Raw genomic sequence first — 8618 nt, 5'->3', positions numbered from 1 at the left:
ATATATTATTACAAAAATTCTACTGTCCAAAAAGGGAATAATAAATAAAATAAGAATATCAAATCTATGGTTCACATTTGAAGTTGATGGTGTGAGTCATACCTGCGTTTGATTTATGAATTTGAATAGAAATTTAAAAAGAAAAATAAAAAAGATGGATGACGTGTGAATAAAATTTAATTATATTTTATTTATATTTCATACATATAAATATATATTTTTTAAGTTCTTATCCAAATCTTAAACACAACCTAAATTCTCAATATTTTTTAAGTTTTAAATTCTGAATACTTTTTTTAAGTTGGTGTTATAGTATTGCTCATATTATTATTGCTCTGCCAAATTAATAGTTTAATACTTTTGTCGATAGACCACATGAGAATAATTTTTTTTTTTTTTATTCAAAAAATGGATATGCAGATAGGCTACTCCAACATATCCGGCAGGGAATATTGTCCCTTAGCACTTACAGCATATCTATAGGGAATCCCACCGCACCTACGTGGGGGGCCTAACGTCAGAGTCGAAGCTTAGGCTCCCTACGTGCTCCAGGCGCTAATGAATATGTTTAACCCTAACAAGATGCTATCAAGACTTAAACCCAAGCCTTGAGCGAGGAATTCGAAGGTCTTATACAGTGAACCAATTCTCTATTGGTAGACCACATGAGAATATCACCTCCATTATTATCCAAACAAAAAAAAATTAAAAATCACCAAGTATTAAACTATTAATTAATGATTTCACTGACGCAATGATTGGTAAATTTCCCCCCTATAAATGCTCCTTCGTCTCTTCCACTAATCTTCGGTGCAACACAGAGACTATTAATCCCTCTTTTAGTACATCAAATTTCACAGCCGCCATGTTAGACCTCGAGCTTTCAACTTCATTTCTCTTTTGCATTCTTTCTTTGCTCTTCTTGTTTATCATCAATTCCAAGTCCATTTTCACAACCTTTTTTTCGTCCAGTTCCAAGTCCTCTAAGATTTCCGCTAAGATTCCAAGATCATACCCACTTATCGGCTCCTTCCTCGCATTCTATTCCTATCGGCACAGAGTCATCCAATGGACATCTGATGCCGTGACCAGCACACCCACTTCCACTTTCGTCCTCAACCGCCCTCTCGGCCGCTGCCAAGTCATCACAGCCAATCCTTCCAATGTTCAGCATATTCTCAAAACGCATTTCCATATCTACCAAAAGGGCATTATCATTCGAACACATGTCTCTGACCTACTCGGCGATGGCATCTTTAATGTCGACGGTGAGAACTGGAAGTTCCAGAGACAAGTTGCTAGCCATGAATTCAACACCAAATCTTTACGTAAATTTGTCGAGACCGTTGTCGATACTGAGCTTTCAGACCGCCTCATTCCGATCTTATCCTCCGCTGCTGCAAACAAAACTGTGATTGATTTTCAGGATATTCTTCAGAGATTTGCCTTCGATAACATATGCAAGATCGCTTTCGGACATGATCCTGCCTATTTGCTACCATCACTTCCGCAGGAGAAATTCGCGGTAGCCTTCGACACTGCTGCTCGAATCAGCGGGGAAAGGTTCAGAGCCTTTCATCCCCTGTTTTGGAAAACTAAACGGTTTCTCGACATTGGATCTGAGAAACAGCTTCGAATTTTTGCTAATAAAGTTCGGGAATTCGCAAAAGAAATAGTCAAAGAAAAGAAGCAAGAACTGGGTGAAAAATCATCGCTCGAATCCGTTGATCTTTTATCACGATTCTTAAGTTCTGGACATTCAGATGAAAACTTCGTCACCGATATAGTCATTAGCTTCATATTGGCGGGTCGCGACACCACATCGGCGGCCTTGACATGGTTCTTCTGGCTAATCTCCAGTCACCCAGATGTGGAAAATGAGATTCTGAAAGAGATCAATGAGAAGTCGGAAGCTACGAGTTTTGAGGAAGTGAAGGGCATGGTTTACACGCACGCATCGTTGAGCGAGAGCATGAGACTCTACCCGCCGGTCCCCGTCGACGGAAAACAAGCGGCGGATGACGACGTATTACCGGATGGGACGGTAATCAAGAAAGGTATGAGGGTGAGTTACCATCCTTACGCAATGGGGCGGTCGGAGAAGCTGTGGGGTTCGAACTGGGCAGAGTTTCGCCCAGAGAGGTGGTTGGAAATGAGAGACGCGGCGGCCGGAAAGTGGAACTTCGTGGCGAGGGATCCATACACATATCCGGTGTTCCAGGCAGGTCCCAGGATATGCCTGGGGAAGGATATGGCGTTCTTGCAGATGAAGAGGGTGGTTTCGGGTGTGTTGCGGCGGTTCAAGGTGGTGCCGGCATTTGAGGAAGGTGTGGAGCCGGTATTCATGGCTCATTTGACATCGAAGATGAAAGGTGGTTTTCCGGTGCGGATTGAGGAGAGGGCTGGGAGTTTCTGAGGCCGGCATTGTTCAATTGACTGATGTAACTACTGGTATTCTTCTTCCTATTCCAAGTGTCAAAACAGTAAAAAACAGCAAGTAAATATGATTTTGGTGGATTGGTTTCAGCTTTGATTCTTTTCCATCAATCGTGTCTGTATGTTTTTATTTTATTTTGTTAATCTTTACTTTTTAATAGTGAATTTCAATTCATTGCCGGTATCATATTCATTCATTTCATGTACGATTCGCTACAACTTAGAGAAGTTCTAGACGTTCAACAATTTTTTAAATGAAAATTTACTATAAAATATAATATATTACGTCACCAATTCCAGTTGTTATCTAGGCGTTTTGAAAAATACAAAAATAATTTTTAGTCATGAAATTTAAAAGAGAAAAAGGTAGGGATCATGAAAATTTTTTAATGAAAATGATCATGAAAGATTTATAATTTTTGGATTATCTTGATTAGTGTCTGGTGCTTTATTTTAACTGTAATCTAAGGGTCATAAATCTTTCATGATCATTTTCATGAAATTTTTTTCATGATACCTAACATTGCTCAATTTAAAAAATAATGCTAATAAATAAAAGGAATAAAATAATATGGTGTTAAAAATATTTTTATATATTGGAGGCAGATCCCCTCAAGTCCAATTGGTTGTAAGGTGTTGTTTGGGCCGGTAGGGCTTATTACGAGTCTATTCCGATGATCTGAACTGTTTATTTTGTTAAGAATTTCGTATATTTCATCTATAAAAAATATTAGGTTGATTCAATAACTGTAATTTGTTTAATTTATTATTTTTTTTACTAAAAAAATAGACGACATTTGTATATTTAAAAATAAACCATATATTTTTTTGATGAAAAACATACTCCCTCCGTCCCAAAATAATGGTCCCTTTTGGGGAATCCAACTTTTTTTGATAGTACAATTATTACATTTGAAAAAGTTTATTTTTCAAAATTACCCTTTTGATAGTACATTTTTTGAGAATATCAATGTCATGATTGTACTTTTTATATTGTTTATTAATTTAAAAGAAGGGCAAAATAGGAAATTTACATTATTTTTGTACTTGATTTTTGAAGAGGGACTAATATTTTGGGACAATGAAAAATGGAATAAGGGACTAATATTTTGGGACGGAGGGAGTAATAAATTGGACAAGTTATAGTTATCGGTTTGACTTTTTTTATTTTTTTATTTTTATTATTTTTTATGAATGAAATATACGAAATACTTGACAAAATAAGTTGGATCACCAAAATAGGATCCGTAGTAGGTTTCAGGGGCCAAAATAACACCCTTTAGTTTAAAAGGAATTCTCTTGGTTGGAAAAGAAAAATAATTTATTATTAAATGTTCAATTTTCATTACTAAAAATATAATAATGACACTTATAATAACAAATATTTAATTTCTAAAAACTGATTTAATCTTTAAAATATCCCAAATATTAATTTATTGAAATGATTCGTGGATTTATGTCTTTTTCTATTGAAGCATTGTTGGATATGCTTTCTAAAATTCCGAATAAGAATATTATTACGCGTTCGTCACTCACAAGGACCTATTCTCATTGCAATAAGACATGAGATTACAACAACCAACTCCAGTTGGGTTTAGGACTACTACACTTGGGTGGTAGAGTTTGTTTTATTTGAATACAGTGAAATGAAATCATAATTCTATCAAAATGTTGATTTTATATTTGGTTGATTAAAAAAATAATAAAATATATATTCAAAATAGAATTATCATTTATCATTAAAATGAAATTACCATTTTATTTTATTTTTTCTATTTCATTTCAATGAACTAAATAATATAGGCGTCGTGGCCTGTGGCAAAGTATGGAATTCAGTGATGATAAGGCACAAATTAATAACAATATTAAGTTTGTTCTTTTTCTCATAATAAACAATAATGAGATGTTACTAATCTTAAATATTAAGAATCTATTCAGATAGATGTGAATTTTAAATTAAAGGATTTGAGGTTAAATTTTATACAAATATTAGGGAGTAACTATTTTAGGTGGATTGAAAAATTAAAAAAGAATATAAGTTGAGATAAAAATAATATATTTTAGTAGTGGAATTTTATAAAACACATCCAAAAAAAGTGTCTACAATATGTTGCAGTTATGATCTTCGTGGTTTTTAGTTATGACACATTGTAGTGTTGGATATAACTTAGTTACAATTTCTTGTGATTGTTATTTTGGTTATGACTAAAGAGGTTTTGGTTATACATCAAATAATGATTAGTTATGACTCATTCTGATATTAGTTATGCCATATTGTAATTTTATTTTTATTTTTTTTTTATAATTGAAGATGTGTTACTTGGTTATAATTTATATAGTGGTAATTTTAGTTATGAATGGAAATAATTTGGTTATGAAAATTTATAATATCAATACCATAAAGTCAAAACTAGTATATGGTATACCCCTTTTGGATGTGTATAATAGAAGGACCCATTTTAGTAGGTTCCTTATAATTAGAAGAAAAATTAATAATAGGACTATTACAATTTTAAGAAGGGATATTATTGTAATTTTACAGAGAATATATATAATAATAATAATATATAATACAGGGTACTAATATAATTATCCAAACTTGAGGAGGGCACGTGCCCCTCGGTCTTACATTGCCACCGCCCCTGGCCGTGGCCATATATAACCTCGTAATAACTTTAATAAATAATGTACTAGTGTTTAATTCGAATAAAGATGAAATGAAATGCTATTGGAACTATGAGGAGTGATTCTTCAAATTTCCTTCAACCTAAATAGACCTTTGTTTAATTCTTGCTCTGATACTTGAAATAGGAAACACGCCAGTTAGGGGTATCGGAATTAACACTCCGACAATTAAGTTAGTAAGTTGTGTATGGAAGAGAATAAGTATGATATTTTTAAGACAAAGTTAGTGCATACTTTTACCCTTGTATCTATCTTCTTTATATATTTCTTTGGTATAGATGGTGTAGATATTTCCTATATAATTTAACCTATTTGTCATCATCATTTGAATTTTAGAGCCCAAGTTTCTACTATACCTTCGGAAAGGGATAGCCTGGGCCCACTACAGGACTCGGCACATCATCTGAGCGTCGAGCATTTCGCTCAACACTTCACTTCTCGGCAATCCAATAAGCCTGGTTCAATTTGGGCCTATGAATGATGGGCTCAGATATGCTTTATTTGCCGAATACACAAGTTTTATGCTCAGCTCACATAGGAACAATTATTCTCATGATTAGTTTGGTAAAAATAACAAAGAAAAATTATATTAACAATAGAAATTAACATTTAGCAATTTAGAAGGATGACCATTCTGTTGGGTGACTAAGGGAAAGTCAGTCCATTCCATCCTAACATCATTCTATTAAAATCAACTACTATCTTAAAAGTGTATGTTTGGCTGCTGTGGGGGTTCAAATCCCTTCCACATTGATCCGCTAAGAACTCTTGACTCTCTTTATAAGTGTGTCATACCCATAAACTTCCAAGAGACATTTTCTAGTGAAGGAAAAACAAAACCATACGTGCTCCTGTGGTACAAAGTAGACAATATTTTGGGAAGTGCTACGATAGTATGGAATGGTCCACACAAACACTACAACAAATAAGAGTTTTAGAGACCAAATATTTTGATCTCTAAAAGTGAAAATTTTGTTACAAAAGACATTTAGGGACCAATTTCTATTGTCAAGAGGATAGTCGCTAAAACATGATCCCGAAAAGTCCAAAACAAGACTTTTAGTGAGAAAATTTTGAAAATGTCATTGATAAATAGACTTTTAGGGACAAAATAATTTGGTCTCAAAATGGTTTATTTTTTAAGACAAAAAATTTGGTCTCAAAAGGATAATAATTCATCACTAATGTCTACTTTTTGTTACTAAAAATATAATAATGGCACTTTTCACAACAAAAATATTTGGTCCCTAATAAATAATTTTGTCCCTAAATTTTAGTCTTTAAAATTTTAATTTTTTGTTGTGAAATGAAGATCGGAAGGAGTACGAAATGAGAGTAAAAATTCAGTATCACAGTGATATTACCAACTAATAATAAGTTTACATACGGCGAATGAACCTTAGTTTCAATGAATAACTAGAGTAAATGATTAGAAAATATTAGATGTGATATCGATCTCGTGGAATCACTGTTACGCTCAACTTTTTTGAAATGGAATTTATATGAACTTGACCAATATATCTGTCCAGATTTAGTATTTTAAAATAACAAAAACAAAAAAAAAAGCAAAAACAAAATAAGAGAGACAAAAAAACAAGAAAAAAAAATCCCTTATATAAACATTGATTATATAGTCTATGCTTCATTGGTTACTTTATATGAAACGAGACCCATGAGGAACCTTATGCACTCGAATAGCACCCTTCAGTCCATAATCTAGACTGAAGAAAACAGTTTCTATTTTTTTTTTTTTTTCTGTCCTAACAGAGAAATGAAAAGAATGGAATGGGTATCCTCATGAACAAAATAAGATATTAATATGACATTTGAGTGTTTACGTTACGTTAAGTAACAAAATATAGATAACCTTTCTACTTTAGAAGGTTCTGATGTTTCAGTTGAGGACAATAGTTTTGTTATATATGACAATCGTTTTGATTTAAATTAGTGAGGGGGTAATTTAGGAGAAGAGGTTGGGCCGAGCTTGATCGATCTACCTTAACTTTGGGCCGAACTACGGGTCGGGGTGAGAGCTTTAGATTGCTTGGTCCCAGGTCATTTGGGGACCAAGATGGGCAGAGACGTAGTCAAAGGTCTGACTTGGCTATCTAAAGCTAAGCCTGGAAAGCTGGCCGTGGTGTTAGCAAGGAGACAGGCCGAGCTAAGTATAGCTTAGCAGAACACCATCTACGTTATTATTGTATTAAGAGCACGGCAGAGACAAGCTAGCTCGGCTGACCATTTTGACCAAGCCGAGGTAAAAACCATCTTAGTAGGTCAGCAGTGAGCAGAGTGTTACCAGAATAGGTATTATCCTTGGGAGTTGGAGTCCTACTAGGATTGTACCAAGTAGAATCTATAAAAGCTCATGGTAGGACCTATGTACAGGTATCTGAATTCTTACTCTGGAATACACAGAGCTTTTGTGTCTATTGTCTATTTGTTGACTTAGGTATCGGAGGTGTTTCCGGTACACACCTGCCGGCTAGCTCACGTTTGTGTTTTCAGGTAGTAAAGCGACGACGTTTGAAGGAGTGCAAACTTGATCAACAGGATTATACGAGAAGATTATATTGTGCTCGTACAATTGGCGCCGTCTGTGGGAAATCACACAAAGAACAAACCTTTTGATTGAGTTTTCTCTATAGTTAAATTCTATGGTGCACAATGATGACTTACCATACTCTGCTATTGACGGGCAAACCCCGGAAGGGGACGGGAGGCGCAAAGGTTTACCTTTTATCCCGCCTATGGAAAAATTAGATCCCCAGTGACGGAACCCACGGAGAGACACACGACAGAGGAGGGGCTCTAGTCCTCATCGCTCCCAAAGCCCTAACAGGCACAGGCGGATGATGGATCCTCAGGTTCTGGAAGATCGCGTAAGGGAGCAAGACGAATTAATACGGAGGATGGCGGCTGACATGGAGACAATAAAGCCCTAGATAAAAGGTAAAGGGGTGGCAGAACAAGAGATGCGCAAAGGCAGGACATACTCTTGCCACTCAGAAGATCGTAACAGACAAGTCACACCATCACAAGCTGAAAGTAGAAGCCTCAGGACAGGTGACACATAATCAAGGACTTCTAGGACTCGTTTCTCCAGTTCTAAGAGAACAAGGACTAAAAGGTCTTATACCAAGGGAAGCAGTTATCGACTCTCGCATTCACACCAAACGACATCTAGACACACAGAGTTGCCTAGGTCGGCAGACTTGCAAACAATACTGGAGGAAAAGGCCTGAAGAGGGGAGGACACCCAGGCTTGCGACCCCGCAGGGTCCCAGCTCTACAACGATTGGCTCCTAGGACACATGGGGGTGTCGAGGTCGGGATGCCAGTACCACGGCTTGCGTATGAACCAGCAAACAAAGTATTAGCAAAGTTGTAGAGCTTGCCGTTCGTTCTGGCAATTAAGAATGCACCATTACCCTCAGGCTTCCACCAGCCGAAATTGACTACTTATGAGGGGAAGTCAGACCCCTGCATGCACTTGA

General features: G+C 35.8%; 1 pseudogene across 1 annotated transcript; it reads left to right on the top strand.

The window, feature by feature from the left end:
• The first annotated feature begins 815 nt into the window (after nt 1-815).
• On the top strand, nt 816-2601 carry LOC114285086 (cytochrome P450 94A2 pseudogene; annotated as a pseudogene). Its single transcript, XR_014328838.1, has one exon. The product of XR_014328838.1 is annotated as a cytochrome P450 94A2 pseudogene (transcript).
• Nucleotides 2602-8618: the final 6017 nt, after the last annotated feature.

This window comes from Camellia sinensis, chromosome 5 (genome assembly GCF_055761805.1).
Source record: "Camellia sinensis isolate YWXY chromosome 5, ASM5576180v1, whole genome shotgun sequence".
Taxonomy (NCBI): Eukaryota; Viridiplantae; Streptophyta; class Magnoliopsida; order Ericales; family Theaceae; genus Camellia; species Camellia sinensis.
Note: the sequence above shows the minus strand (reverse complement) of the source record. Positions and strands in the feature narration are given on the sequence as shown.